Source organism: Marmota flaviventris, chromosome 4 (assembly GCF_047511675.1).
Source record: "Marmota flaviventris isolate mMarFla1 chromosome 4, mMarFla1.hap1, whole genome shotgun sequence".
In the NCBI taxonomy this organism is placed as follows: domain Eukaryota; kingdom Metazoa; phylum Chordata; class Mammalia; order Rodentia; family Sciuridae; genus Marmota; species Marmota flaviventris.
In genome coordinates this window covers 122,821,142-122,837,548 of record NC_092501.1, presented here as the reverse complement: position 1 = coordinate 122,837,548, position 16,407 = coordinate 122,821,142, and positions in this window count along the sequence as shown.

Genomic DNA, 16,407 nt, shown 5'->3' with positions numbered 1-16,407 from the left:
CCTTTGTTGAGGGCAGGTTTGATACTCTTTTTTTTGTGTCTCCAGTGAAGGACAGGACCACAAAGTTTAAAATAAAGAACTCCAGTAGTGCCAGGCTGAGGGCAAATGAGCATTATGCCAGCCTTTGGAAAATCTCAGTCAATCAGGTTCAGAAATTGGCTTCCCCTTTCTTTCCTTAAGGTAAAAGAAAGTAAAATAAGGAATGAGAGGTTTTTTCAAATTGGACTTCACTTCATTATTCTCACTATATCATGAATTCACCACTCTCCAGGGTAACCTCACCCCAGGTGATGCTTTTTTAAATGAAGTGTCTTTCTCAGACTAGTCTAGTCACAATTCATTGGTGACTGCACAGAACGTCTAAGAGAAAAGAGGAGTACGCCACAAAAGCTTTTGAGATAGGCCTCAGGTGTTCTTAAATTTATTAAATCATTTTTACTGTAAGTCTGCGTGTGCGTGTGTGGTCAGTGGTATTTTAGAAGACAATCCTTTTAAAGATTTTTTTTTATCCTCTACCATCCCCCCGAGAGAGAGAAACTAGCAACCAGGAAGAAAGCAGAGGTGAAATTATCAAAGAACACAGAGAAGTAGCCCTTAAGATAAGAAAAAGAAGGCAAATATACAAAGGGCTCTTCAAAATGTGGAGATTATAATAAATAATAAGAAGGAGAAAAGCCTCAAAAGGAAGAAGCAAACATATAAGAAATGCAGGGGGCATAGCAATATGTCAGGGTCTTCTTAAGTCAGAACAAAGTTTAAATTGGGAAATATTTCATACTTAAACTTTTGAATACAATAGAATTCATATATATGTAATGTAGGTACATGTAACAAAGAGTACCAAAATCAAACATCTGTGGGTCCACTACTTTGACTAAAAAGTGGAACATGACCAGTATGAATAAAGTTTTTTTGTATTTCCCTTAAAAAAAAAAAAAAAAGATTTTTTTTTAAAGAGCATTTTTGCCTGATTATAAATTTTTTAAAAATGTAAGTTCTGTAGAAAATGTTCCATGAGAAAATATTCAGAAAAGTGCTCAAAGATTTATACACAAGGAGGTTCATCATTGCATTATTTGTAATTCCAAAGCTATAAAATGATCAAAAATAGAGTTTTGATAAGTATAACTGTTCTGTGGAGCATTTCAAAAAAAAATTTAAGGATACTGGACAATAGTCACAATATATCAAGAAGGAAAATATAAGGTTAAAAACATAACGTACATTATGACTTTATTTACTTACTTTTAAGTAATTATTCATTAATTTATTTATGGAAAAAAGAAGGAACTATTCTGAAATGTTAATATGTCATGATTTTCTGGATTCTATCCAAGTAGTTTTTATGTTGTTTATGTATTTTTTGTATTCTACAAAATATTTGCAATCATTATGTATTGCATTCAGAATCAAGGAGGAAAATGAATCTTTGTTACTTTCAAATTCAAACAAGCTAATTATACCACCGCCCAAAGAACTAGTGGTATTCTGCAACCTGCAGCAGGCTAATGGTTATAATGGTCAAGGCAGTCCTTTAGGGGCTGGATTTGCATTCATCAGTGAGAGAAGTAAAATATCTCTTCCTGCCTTGTAGCATAAGTAAGTAAACTTCTACTCAGCCTCATTATCATTCAAGCTATTTGCTTTTTCAAACTCCCGTGGAGGGGAGAACACTTGCCCCTCCCAATACATTTTATTCTCCATCTTCCAGGCAGCTATACCCAGCCACTTCAACCCAGCACTGACTGACAGACAACCTCCCAGGTTCTCTTAAAGGAAGTGGATGCCACACCCACCTGGCATCACTGAAAGATTACACAGACCAGCACCAGCCTATTGCAGAGAGAACCCCAAGTCTAGAGAGATTATAGCGTCAAAGTTCTGCTCTCCTTTACGGCACATGTCCACCCATTTGCTTAAGGAAACCAGGGCACATTTGAGTGGGGAAAAAAAATGATATAACGGATATTTTCTTTGATATTGAATCCAGATCTCCCTAATTACCATCCCTTCTATTTCAGTTCACTTTGCATCACTGTGACTAAAATACCTGACAGGAACAACTTGGAGGAGGAAAATTTTATTTGATTTTGATTTTGTTGCATCAGAGGTATCAGCCCACAGACCACCAATTCCACTGCTCCATGTCCAGGATGAGGCAGAACAGCATGGGAGAAGGGCACTGCTGTTTTCCTCAAGGCAAAAAGGAGGCAGAAAGAGGGTACAGGAAGGAGCCACAGGGAAGATGAATCCTTCCAGGGTATGTCATACCTCATCCATCCATGCCCCACCTACCTAGAGTTCCACCCAGTCAATAAAACTAGAATGAACTGATCAGGTTATAGCTCTCACATTCCCATTATCTTCTCTCTGAATGTTCCTGCATTAACACAGGAGATTTTTTGGGGGGCGGGGGGGCTGGGGGGAACGATCCATATTCCAACCATAACACTTTTCATGGCAGTTAGCTATTAAGTCAGTGTTTTAGAACTTGAACTTCAGCACCATAGATGTATTTATCCTTATCAACAAATTTTCATCAGGTACTTATTCTGCACCTGGCAGAGTCATATGTATAAAGAGATGACTATAATTTTCCTGCCCTAAGGAATTAGAATCAAGGGAAACTTACAGAACAATTAGGATGTGAACTTACTCTTGGTAAAATAATACTTCCCAAGGACTTCTGGCTTTTAATTTTAAGCCATCCTGTCCCATAAAATAATCTTAATTAGTTTTATTGTGCAAAATTAACATTTACAAATTATTTTACTCTCCCCAAATATTAGTGTTGTTAAGAGAGTGGGATTTAATTAATGTAGCTATTTAGAGATACAAATCAGCCATCATCACTCTTTTTTTTTTTAAATGAGGATATTGACTTTAATGATATCATTATCTTCACTAGTTTCTAACACTAGGGAACACAAGATTGATCTATTTTCTCCAAATACCTTGTATAGTAAGTTTTTATGCAAGTGGAAAACTTAATGCTAACAGAAACAAATTTGACCGCACTTTTAAAATTACAGGATAATTGCTAATTCTGTGGTCATTCATTCCCAAGCCATAAACTCCAACACAGGAAACTATGAGAAATGTAACCACTGGTAAAATTAAACCTGCAATTATAGCACCAATTTCTAGGATATGTTGATTTTTCTCTATTTTGCAACATGTAGACAAATATATAAAATTTTCTCATTTACTTGGCGCATATTGACCTTATAAATCCAGAGTTTGTCATTGTGTGATAAATTTCATCAATTTAAGACAGTTTTTGAAACTCCTCGTAGTCTTCTTTGTTGGTTGATTATTAAAATTGTCATCTCATTTAAGGCTGATGAAATACTCAGCGTATTAGTACAATGTACCCTTGAAAACATTAATCATAAGAGGAAAAAAAGCAACCAGAAAACCATGATTTATCCTAATCCATCATCCTGTTAGCCAATAATCATCTTTGCTATCAAGTCTTTGGATCAATCTCTGTATTTGCAATGAATTCTCATTATACTCCACATCTTTATCAATATGCGCCATCTACTTCTAGAACTTTTTCTAGGTACCATTTATCTCTCTCCTCCACAACCTTCAGCCTTTGCCTGTTCTCAGGGCAGTGGATCCAAGGTTTCATTATACTCTAACCTAAAACCTTTCAAACATCCCCCAAATTTTCCGCATTTGCTGAAGCCTCCTCTTCCTAGACTCTTTCTTCTATCACCATCAGTGGCTTAATTGGTTTTTGGTATTTTTTTCTTTTTCATGGCATTAGGAAACTGATAGTGTGATATATTTCATTCAATTTTTCATATATGTTATAGCCCTCTCCAAATCAACATTGTTAAAGTATGGGTTCCAGTGCCTAATTCAAATGACACACAGAATACCTGGTATTACACAACCCACCCTTGGAAGTGGGGATGAAGGCAACTTAGTAAAAATGATTATTGCGAACTTAGCATTTTGCATGCAACTATCTGGATTCAAACCCAAGTAGTCTAAATATGAAACCATCACTTTTAACACTACACTATGCTGTTGTAATGAGAAGGAAAAGGAGCAAGAAGGCAGAGGAGGAGGTAAAATAATAGTGGTGACAGAAAAGTACTGGAATAGAATCCTGACTTCTAACTTATGGTAAAAGAGATGACCTACTGCATTGATCAAATGCAAAGTCCCATGAGTTGTGCAGGATGCTGTGTGCTCTACTCTCCCTAGTGAGCAAGAAGTCATATGGTTTCTGTCTTCCCAGAACTTGCAGTTTGGTAACAGAGCAAGGTTAGGGGAGAGAGAAGGACAGAGTCAGTAGAGTCTTCTCCTGAGAAGGGATGTCTGAAGCGCTCTTTGGAATTCAGGTTGGTGTTAACAAAAAAGGGCAGAGAAGGATGTTCAGAGCAAAGGAACTAGCATGTGCAAAAGGCACAACTCATGTGAAAGAGGAGGTTTATTAAAATAGTGTGGAGAAATTTCACAACACAATTCCATGATAATGGTCAATAATGTTCACAGTGATGAGGGTGTTGGTGGTGATGGTGACAACTGCAATGGAGGAACCTATTCCTTTGAAATTGTCATCACATATTCTTTGATTTTTTTTCTTAAATATTTTTAGTTGTAGATGGACACAATACTTTTATTTTATTTATTTATTTTTATGTGGTGTTGAAGATCGAACCCAGTGCCTCACACATACCAGGCAAGCACTCTACCGCTGAGCCACAACCCCAGCCCCTGTCATCACATTTTCTTAACCAACAGTAATAGTATTTAATAGAATTATTTTTCCCAGCTTCCAGCACACCCTTTAATTAAGATAGTTTCTAAAAGGGCATTTCAAGCAAGAAAATAGAAGGAGAAATAAAAATCTAGATCAAGGACATGTTAGTCATCTCTTTCTTATTTATAAAACTTTTTTAAACACAATATTGCAGGACCAGTGATTGAATATTTACAAATGGTAGGAAAAACCGTATAGATGATCTATTGTGCTAATTATGGCATGGGTAACCTGTTTCTCCAGAGAAAAATCTAACTGGAACAATTAGATGAGACATTCATCTAATTCTTCAAGTTGCTCAAGAATAACAGAAGAAAGAAAACAATATTTCTTCCAGAGTGAAAATGTTTTTCAGATCACACACCTTTCAGACCACTTCTGAGCAATGGTTGTTAATGGCAGTTTGAGTTTTCCAACCATCCTGCAGAAGATGAAAATCGTGGCCCCTACAGTTTCCTTTCCTTCTTCACCTTCACACTTACTAACCATCTCAAATAGGTACATACTTATTTGAAATAGTCTGACATGCTATGGTAAAATATTCAGTAAAATATTATGATTTGTATGCATAATTAAATCCCTATCCTGGCCATCACGTCTTTTAAGAGCTGCTGTGCAAATAATATGCTTCAAAAGACAAGACAGTCTAACAGTTATAAACACTGAATTACCACACCCAAAAGATTTCCATAGAAGCCAAATAAAAACACACAGAAAGGTGTGGTTGCTCACTCTCATTCCTTGGCTATTTTCTATGCAACCTCAAGGTGGTATGTTTACATAATGATTGTTTCCAGTTAGACATTCCAGGGACAGTAGAAAATGATAAGTGTAAGCATGACCTAGTGAAATTGAAATTTTCCTATCAATGCCTGGGAATTAAATTAATTCTCTAAAGTGGGGATTCTAGAAGGAATCTTCCTCCTCAAAAATTCTGAAATTATGTTTAGAATTGTATATTCATATGCATAGGCGCATTTCCTGTCTTGGAAGGTAAGGAAACATGGGCTTCTTTTGACAGTCAGTAGAGTCCATAACATCAAAAGAATTATTATTAATACATTGCTTAGTAATGTCTTTCTGCTCTTCCTTCACTCAGCAACACTGAGACACCTAGAGAAGGACTTTAAAAGGGAAGTAATTTAAATCTAAGCAATTCAAATATAATAAGTATACAATAATATGGATGTTAAACAGTGTAGTAAAGTGGTCATTTGTTCAATCATCAGAAAATATCACTAAGAGGAATAGCAGATAAACTGGAACATATAACCCTATTTAAATGTTTTTCTATTGTTATTTTAAAAATTTCAAAACTTCAGGGTATAAGTGGACTATTATGTGAGGTCCTTCTGACAAAATTCTCTTAAGTTGAAATGGAGGACAGGAATTGGCATGCTGTATTGAAGGAAAAAAAGAAAGAAAGCACCACATTTGCTGATATTATCATTATTATTGCAATTATGGTCTGAATTTTTGAAGTCATAGTTTTTTTCATCTATTTAGTATTTTTATGCCTTACTTGTTTTTTTCAATAATTCTCATCTTTCATTGGTGATAATTCTAAATTTCCTCAAAAGTGGGCTGCTATAGATAATAACTGAGTTGATGTTTATGTATACCAGTAATACATATTGGAGAGCTCAACTAGCAATTCTGCAACAACATCAAATGCTATTTTTGTTTGCTTGTTTTGTGTTTTTCCACTTTGAGAAGGTGATACTATTTACTCTTCAGGGACATAATGAATACTTTGAATTTATTCCCCCCCAAAAGTAAAACATTCCATAGAGACTACATTAATAATATGATGTATCTTTTGCAGATGTCTTTGGCACATTATAATTAATAATACATTTTGTAAAATGATAGAAGGAAAGGGGGAAAGAGAAGCAGTAAATGGCCAAAGTTTGTGCTTCTTCAGTGGGGAGGAATGATAGATACTGCTCTGTTGTCTTTATACTTGTAAACTTTTCAATATACTTTTTTAAAATTATGTTTATTTATTTATTTATTTATTTCAGTACTGGAGATTAAACCTAAGGGAGCTCTACCACTGAGCCACATCCCCAGCCCTTTTTTTTATTATTGGTTGTTCAAAACATTACAAAGCTCTTGACATATCATATTTCATACATTTTATTCAAGTGGGTTATGAACCCCCATTTTTACCCCATATACAGATTGCAGAATCACATTGGTTACACATCCACGTTTTTACATAGTGCCATACTAGTGACTGTTGTGTTCTGCTGCCTTTCCTATCCTCTACTATCCCCCCTCCCCTCCCCTCCCATCTTCTCTCTCTACCCCATCTACTGTAATTCATTTCTCTCCCTTGTTTTTTTCCCTTTCCCCTCACTTCCTCTTATATGTAATTTTGTATAACAATGAGGGTCTCCTTCCATTTCCATGCAATTTCCCTTCTCTCTCCATTTCCCTCCCACCTCTCGTCCCTGTTTAATGTTAATCTTTTTCTCATGCTCTTCCTCCCTGCTCTGTTCTTAGTTGCTCTCCTTATATCAAAGAAGACATTTAGCATTTGTTTTTTAGGGATTGGCTAGCTTCACTTAGCATAATCTGCTCTAATGCCATCCATTTCCTTGCAAATGCCATGATTTGTCATTTTTTAGTGCTGAGTAATACTCCATTGTGTATAAATGCCACATTTTTTTTTTTTATCCATTCATCTATTGAAGGGCATCTAGGTTGGTTCCACAGTCTAGCTATTGTGAATTGTGCTGCTATGAACATCGATGTAGCAGTATCCCTGTAGTACGCTCTTTTAAGGTCTTCAGGGAATAGTCCGAGGAGGGGAATAGCTGGGTCAAATGGTGGTTCCATTCCCAGCTTTCCCAGGAATCTCCATACTGCTTTCCAAATTGGCCGCACCAATTTGCATCCCCAGCCCTTTTTATTTTTATTTTGAGACAGGATCTTGCTAAGTTGCTGAGGGTGGCCTCAAACTTGCAATCTTCCTGCCTCAGCCTCCTGAGTAGCTGGGATGGCAGGAGTGCAGCACCCATCCTAGCTAATTTAATTTTTTTAACCATGTATGTTATGACTCTGAAATAGAAGAAGGAGTCAGCAGCAGCAGCAGCAGGGCAGAAGCACTAAGCATGGTGTACAAAGAGAGGGGAACAGAGTGTACAAGGTGAGGCCTGAGAGGTTGCATATTAGAAAATGCAGGTTCTAGATTTAAAGATCTTGATATTCAATGGAAAGGAACTAAAGTTTTTTTTATATGCACATGTATCTTGAAATAATTCTGAAAAGCATTATTCACCTGCAATGAATCAACTGGCTTAGAGGGTTGCAAGACTATGAGAGGAGACCAGTTAGAAGGCTATTACAATTAGGAGAAGATGGTTGATTTTAGGTGTCCAATTGGCTGGATTAAGGGATACCCACAAAGCTTGTAAAAAATTATTTCTGGTATATTTATGAAGGTATTTCTGGAGGATAGTGACATAAGTTGGTGGATGGAGTGGAGAAGATTTTCCCTTGATGTGAGCAGGCACCATTCACTCAGCTGAGGCCTAAATAGAACAAAAAGGCAGAAGAAAGCAAATCTGCTCTTCTTTTTCCTAGAGCTGAGGCTCTTAAATATCAATACCCCAGGTTCTTTAACCTCTTGATTTCCAGAATTTGCAACAGAAGGCCCAAGACTGAATTATATCATAAGCTAACCTGGCTCTGAAGGTTTTGGATTTGAACTAAGCTATGCCACCAGATTCCCTGGGTCACCAACTTGCAAACTGCCTGCCATGGAAATTTTCAGTCTTCATAATTGTGTGAGCCAGTTCCCCAAGTAAAACTTTTCTATTTATCTCTCATCTTTCTATTACCCATGTTACTATATATCTCCTATTGATTCTCTCTCTCTCTCTCTCTCTCTCTCTCTCTCTCTCTCTCTCTCTCTCTCTCTCTGGAATATCCTAACTGAAACAGATGGGATATTGAGGTAGTTAAGATAGACTAATAGAAACAGAGAGGATTTCATAGATCTGAGGGAAATTTAGAAAGTAAGAGCAATAGACACCACATAAATAGAAGATAATTGGTTCCAAACAATGGGATAAAGTTATTTGTAGTTCATTCTAAACAAAACTTTAGCATTGTTATACAAAAGTAACCTCAACTCATTTTCACTAGGGCAATACTATTAATTATCATGCCCTCCTACCTAAGGATTTGGTGGAAACATTACCATAGGCATGATAAACAATCTTTCTTCAACCATGGTTCATGAAGAAATTAAGCTCTGCAAAAAATTATCTAAAAGCTCTTTTTTCCAGTTCTCCGAAGGATGAATAGCTAGTACCATTGTAGGTGCATAGACCACTGGGGATTAATTCTCTTGCAGAACTTCAGTTGAAAAGGGCCGGTAATTCGGCATTAAAAGAGAATAAAATTATGGTATTTGCAGGTAAATGGATGGAGTTGGAGAATATCATGCTAAGAAAAGTAAGCCAATTTCAAAAAACCAAAGGCTGAATGTTCTCTCTGATAAGTGGACGCTGATCCATAATGGGGTGAGGGATGGGAAATGGAGGAACTTTGGGCAAAGGAGAGATAGGGGTGGGGAGGGTGCAGGGGGGCATGAAAAATGGTAGAATGAGATGGACATTTCTACCCTAGGTACATGTATTACTGCACATATGGTGTGACGCCGCCTCATGTACAACCAGAGAAATGAAAAGTTGTGCTGCAATTGTGTAAAATGAATCAAAATGCATTCTGCTGTCATATAGACCTAATTAAATTAAATAAATTAATAAAAAAGATAGAAAAGGGCTGGTAATATGGAAAGCTCCTGTTTTGTTCCAATCCATATTTTTCTTCTTTAATGCCTAATTCTGTTGTTCTTTAATCCTTCTATATTTTATCTGTTGTTGGGCCATATCAATATGACTTCTACCAGTATGTGCATTGACTGTATACATTTACACATTTGCAATTACTCAAAATTCCCTAAGAGCAATATTTAAAACAATTGTTTTGCTAGGATGATGAGATCATCATTGGGGCAATTATCCAAATAGAACCAGTCTCCTTCCAATTTCAGGGTACCATTATACTTCCCAGATCTCTTGAAGTTATGAGTGGCCATGTAACTTACTTCAGTCATTAAGGTATCAGTAAAAGTAATGGGTGCCATTTCCAAGCAGAATCTTTGAGAGCTGATGCATTTTTCACTATATTTCTCTTTTCCCATTTCAAAGAACATGGACCCAAATAGGTCCCAAAAACAATGAATCTCATAAAAAGAGGCTTTTATCATCCTGTATTTAATATATACCATGGATGTGGGGAAAAAAAACATGTGCTCAGCCATTGAGATTTTTGAAGTGTTTGTTACTGTATCATGACTCTACCTATCCTACCTGACACAAATATTTTTTTTTCCAAAATGCTCTGCAAAATTCTGCTTATTTACCAGAAGTGATTTATTTCTGTAAGTTTTATTTACCCTGCTTTGTGCCTGCTACTAACATAAATACTTGATGTTCATGAAAACTATATAAAGGCAGGGCAGTGGAAGTGGTCCATCCCATGCAGGAAATAAGGGGGTTCGTTGTTGTAGATTTTAAAACAGTAATAAAACCAGCTAAAAATTAGTGTGCTTTTTATTATCACCAGTTTATAAGTGCCTATTGGATGGTATGCCAGAGAACTTTCCCAATGGTAAACACCTAACCACCTGGCATCCATGAACTTATTCACTCATTTACTCAGTCCCTCCCAGGTGGAAGACATGGTGCTCCACACTGCAGATAACATAAGGAACAGTACTGACACCTTCCCTAACTTCATAGGGTTGACACTCGGGTGAGGGGGAGAAATGCTAAAGGAGTGTAAGTTATCATGAAGGGTATTATCCCTCCTTCTTGAGAAGGTGACAGTTGAGTTAGACCTGAGTGATAGGAAGAGGTAACTGTGCAAAGATGTAGGAGAAGAGCATTACAAGCAGACCATCCATCAATGCAAAGGCCTTGGAATAAAAACAAGTCTACTGTGCCTGAACTTTGTGAAGGAATTGGTGAGTGGAGACCAGGCAGTAGGCAAGACCTTGCAGCTCATCCATTGGAAGGAGTGGGGATTTTAGTCTGGCTACAAAGGGTAAACAATGGAGAGCTATTAGCCGGAAAGTGACATAATATGACTTGGTCTTTAGAATACCCACTTTGGCTGCTATGTGGAGACAGGCAAGAAGGGAAATAGGAAACCAGTTAGGGGGTTGATGTATTGGTCCAGACAAGGGATGCTCATGCCTACAATGAGAGTTTTTAAGCACTGGATATGATGAAAACAATCAAGTTCACAAAATATTTTGGGGGCAGAGAGAATATTAGCTATAAGTGAATGAGATGATTCTTACTTAAAATTATAACTTGAATGAATAGTGGGCATCAGTTACTGATAAATTTTGTTTTAGTTTATGTTCTTCTCAAATAAGAAAAAAAACTAAATTTCCTTCCTCAACTCCCCCTGGAACTCAGAAAAGAAAGAAAGAAACAGAGAGGGTGTAGGGAGGGAGAGAGGGAGGAAGAAGGGGGGGGGGAAGAGGAAGGAGGAAGAAAGAAGAAAGAGAAAGAAAGAAATTACTAAAGAAACTTGATCAAAAATATTTTTCAGTTAATTAGCATTTTTAATTATTCAGGCTACTGGACAGTATCATAGATCAAATTATCCAGGAATTACTATCCCAGGGCATCCAGAATTAAAATCAGACAAGCAATTTGATTGGCCCATGGTGATGTCATAATTCTATTTCAGAGAACTGAAGTCTGGGTGCTTGTGCCCAGAGCCTGAGGTCTGGCCACCCACTGGTCCCTGAGTCCTCAGTTAGAGCCATGCTGTGCCGAGACCATTCTATGAGCTGATAAAAAGCTGTAGAATGTCTGGGCCTTAGGTTAGAGGGTTGTGTAATGCAGTCCATAATGGCAGTGGAAGTAAGATTAGAAACCAGAAAATATATGTCAGTGTGGTCTGACCCCTTTTTGAGTTCACATCAAAATCTCATTTGCTTTCCAGAAAGTAGTGGTGCAAACCGTTATTCCTGTTCATGGGCTCTTTGGGACAGTTCTTCTAGGACACAGTTCTCCTTTGCACTAGAAACTATTTTTAAAGTAAACAATACAAGATACCACTATTCAAAGAAAATCTGACCCTGTATCCTTCTCAGAAACATATTAGTGTTGCACAAAAAGACAGGCCTCTTTACAAAGAGATTTATTCATAGATCTACAAAGGAGGAGGAGACCATGGGTGGTCTGGCCACACCCAGGAGGCTAAATTAAACAGTGTCATTCCAAAAAAACAGCAATGATTTCCTAACAGATTTCAGCCATGAAACTGGGTTTTTGCCTATTGTCAGCTTTAAAGAAAACCCTCATAAGTCTAATATTTTGCAAATTTGAGGTTTTCAAAGGGCATGGTACTTATTCAAACCACACTATCAATACAATCTGCAGTTCAACAAATTGCAACCTCAATTTTCTTTTCTGATGTGTGTTTCTGGCACTGAGTTTGGAACTGAAGGGTGGTGGGACCATAAAGCCATCCCTTTGGCTTTGGCCAACTCTCTCTCTGGGTGTGTTGAAGGCGTCTCTACCACTTGGTTCATAGTTTGTCTCTGATTAAGTTATTGTATAAGATAATGAAAAATTACAGATTGCAGAATCATCACAATGCAATGTAAGATGGAGCCACAAAATCATATCAGTGCAAGTCACAGCAGTGGATTGCACACACACATGCACACATGAACACACACAAACACATGCACACATGCACATGTGCACACATGCACACACTCATGAACATATATAATAGTGCCAAGACTACAATAAACCAATAACTTAGAGGGCAGAACGCAGAGCATTAAGGCCTTGCCCTCTGTAGGGAAACAGCCTGAGTTCAAGTCTCAAAATCTGTATACATGAAACCTATTAAATGGGGTGATAACAGTAGAACATACATAGAGTTATTGAAATGACTAATTGAATGTACGCACATAAAGGTATGGGACAACCACTGGCAAAAAGTAGGAACTATGTCAACCTTTGCTATTATGATGATTACTTTTTCTGTCTCTTAGACACATTAAGTGTCCCCTTTATGACTTATGGGTTGTTAGAAATTAAGAAAGATATGAGTAGCTAGCATGCTCTGAGCCTCTACCACATAGCTATTGCGTATGGAGAACGTGCAGAAGACCTCTTAAGTCTGAATCATCCTCCAAAACTGCAGCAGCTCATGATCCAGGAGGGGAGAAGCACAGCCTGATCCAGGTACTTAGCTTGCCTTGCAATAACCTCAGCCTTGATTAAAAACCTGTGTTACCACTAACAAGCTGTATGAACTTGGGCAATTTGCTTCAGCCCTCTGAGCCATCCTTTTCATATGTAAAAAAGCAGATATAAACCTAATTTTCACAATTCCAGTGAAAATCTCCTGAGCTTATATATGCAGATTAAAGTGGTTGGCCCAGTGTAAGTTCTCAAAGGTCATGTTGTTCCTAGAATTACTTGTGAGCTTTTCCCTCTCACTGATAGTCTGCTTTGGAATAACTCAAGGTTGACCATCATCTTCCTATCTAAATATAATTTATTATTATTATTTCATGGAAAAAAAAATCACACTTTATATCATTACATGTATAATAAAAAATAAATGATGCAAAGATCTAGATAGAGTGTTAAAATGTGCTTTTATACTTAACGTATATTCACTGCTTGGTCTGATATTTGACCATCCAGAATTTCCTTTAATTGCCACAATAGCTCATTTTTTAAAGCAAAGAATAAAAATTAATAAGGACAGAGAGAAAGATGGGATGATGGCCAACCATCTCTGAGATAAATTGTTTTCCCAGTATTATGGCTTGTATGGGAGGTATCCCCGAAAAGCTCAAATGTGAGCAGTGCAAGAGGGTTTGGAGGAAAAATGATTGGATTATGAGAGCCTTAACCTAATCAGTGAATTGATCCCTGATGAGATTAACTGAGTGGTGGCTGGAGGAAGTGATTTTCTGGGGGCTTGGCTTTGGGGTATATATTTTGTACCTAGAGAGCAGAATTTCTCTCTCTGCTTTCTGATCATCATGTGAACTGCTTGCCTCTGCCGTACTCTTACTCCATGATGAAGCTGACTGTATATGGGCTGTGACCTCTGAAACTGTGAGCCCTTAAGTAAACTTTTCCTCTTCTACACTTGTTCTGCTGGGGTCTTTAAATCATAGCAATGAAAAAGCTGACTAAAACACCCAGTAATCCAGAGGGGGTCATCCTGAGTATACATTCCAAGATTAATCTATGGCTTTCTCAAACAAATCCAAAGGCTTTGGGGGATGTGCATTTTACCATACTGAAGACAGCAAGGAGGAGATGGCTGCCTCTCTAAGGAGCTAGGCTACAAGATTCGGTTATGTTTTATATCACTGTCCTTCCCTTGGTCCAAGGCAGTGATGGAAGATGCACAATTATACAATATATTAAAATTAAGGATTTCAAGCCACAAATATGCTTCTATTTACTGAAGTCTTGCCCTGGACCAGGGACTGACCACTGCATCCAAGTTCAACAGGTAGTGTATGTGTTGGATTGATGCAGAAGATGCCAGAGCCCAAACAGACTGATATAAGTTGGAGCTTGACTAGAACTAGCATCAGGACAGCCAGGAACCTGACAGGGCAAGTAGGGATTGGGAGTCAGAAGGAAGAAGCCAGCAAAAACAAGCTGTTGGCTTGGAGAGGGACAAAACTCAGCACTCCATCCTAGAAGAGGATGCTTGTTTTAGTCTTTCAAATGCAACACACATTCTGATGATCTAGCAGGATGTTTGGGGCTCCCTGTCCCAGCAGGATTGCTGAATACTAAAACTAGGTGCCAATTCAATCTGGAATTTATTCATTCTACAAATATGTATTAAGTACCTACAATATGAATAAAATATATCAAATTTCCATGACTCGATGGTGTGTACATTCTAGCAAGGGGAGAGAGATAATAAATAAATAAATTATTTAGCATGTGGGAAGATGAAAATTGCTATGGGAAATAAAAAGTCAGGCCAAGTGAGGAGACTTGGGGACGTAGTTGAGGTGTACAGTTTTACATACAGCGGTTAAAGTGGGTCTCATTAAAAAGATGATTTTTGAGCAAAGATTTTAGGAATGGGGGGTAAAGGCACAGGGCTACCTGTGTGTGCAAGTGACCAGGAGTGCCAGTGCAAAGCCCTAAGGTGTAGGTAGCATCCTTGGTGTGGCTGGAGAACCATGGGGAAGGGGGAAAGGTTCCAGAGATGATGTCACCAAGGTAACAAGGCGGGTAGACCAGACCATGGAAAACTGCATAAAGTTTAATTTTCACTGAGTTAAATGTTGAATCATGCAGGATTTTGAGCAAAGGAGCTATGTGATCTGACTACAGTTAAAAAGATTAAGAGGCTATAAAAATAATCCAGGAAGGGGAAAATGGCAACTCGGACCAAAGTACTATAGTAGCAGAGGTGGCTGACAGGTAGTCAAATTCTGCATACTCCTTTGGAGTCAGAATTCCTTGGTGGAATGAATGCTGGATGTGACAGAAAACAGAATGGTTCCAAGGGTTTGGGCCTGGAAAACTGGAAGATTGAAGTTGCTATGAACTGAGATTTAAAAGGAGTAGGTCTTAGGGGAAGATCAGAAGCTCAATTTGGGATGTGATCAGTTTGAGTTTAGTGTAATACCTGCAAGAGGAAGTGTAGACAGTTGTGGATGGGAACCTGGAGTTCAGGAGAGGTCTACCCAGGAGATAGACAGCAAAGGGTCAGTGGCAGGATGCCATCTCCAGGGAAGTGGTGCTGATGGAGAGGAAAGCAAGGAGGCTCTTAAACTTAAGATAACAACAAAGAAGAGAAGGAAGCAACCAAAAGGTGGAGAAGGATTGAGCAGAGAGATGATTCCCTTTCAAATTAGGAGGGAGACATAGCTTGACTAGTGGAAAGGAGGTTATTCGCCTCATTGTTTTTACAATTTGAAATGTGTGATTTGGGCAATGCAATGTGATTCCTGTGTATGGCTCATGGTGGTTTCATGGACTCTCGGGTTGGGAAAAGCAGACTGGGTAATGTTTTTGTGTGACCTTGTTCGGTATGTTTGGGTTGTGTGGCTGAATGGACCCACATGCCCCAAGTGATAGAAAGAACCTCATGACCAAGGAACCCTCCAAATAGGGCTGCTGGGGACATTTCCTTCCAGTTAACAAGAAGGGAAGTTTTAATTTACATTTTGTCAATTGAGAACACTTTTTAAAATAATTCTTAATTGTGTGCTAATATGAGTCCCGTCATATATCCATGGTGTACAAAAGCCTTTTCCTCTGAATTTAGTGCATCCAACTCTTTTCTTTAGAGACAGAAATTTTCTAAGGTGCTTATTGACATTAAGATTTTCTCCTCTTTTAAAAATACTCCTCTTCATTAATTTATGTCATTTATTATTGTTTTAAATGATTTATGACTTATTGTTATTTGACTGTACAATTGAAGGTAATATTCTATTCATTCAGAGAAATTTGTTCACCAAACTGACTCAGTCCCAGCATCAGAGAGAAATATATTGTCTTTCATGACTTTCCTGA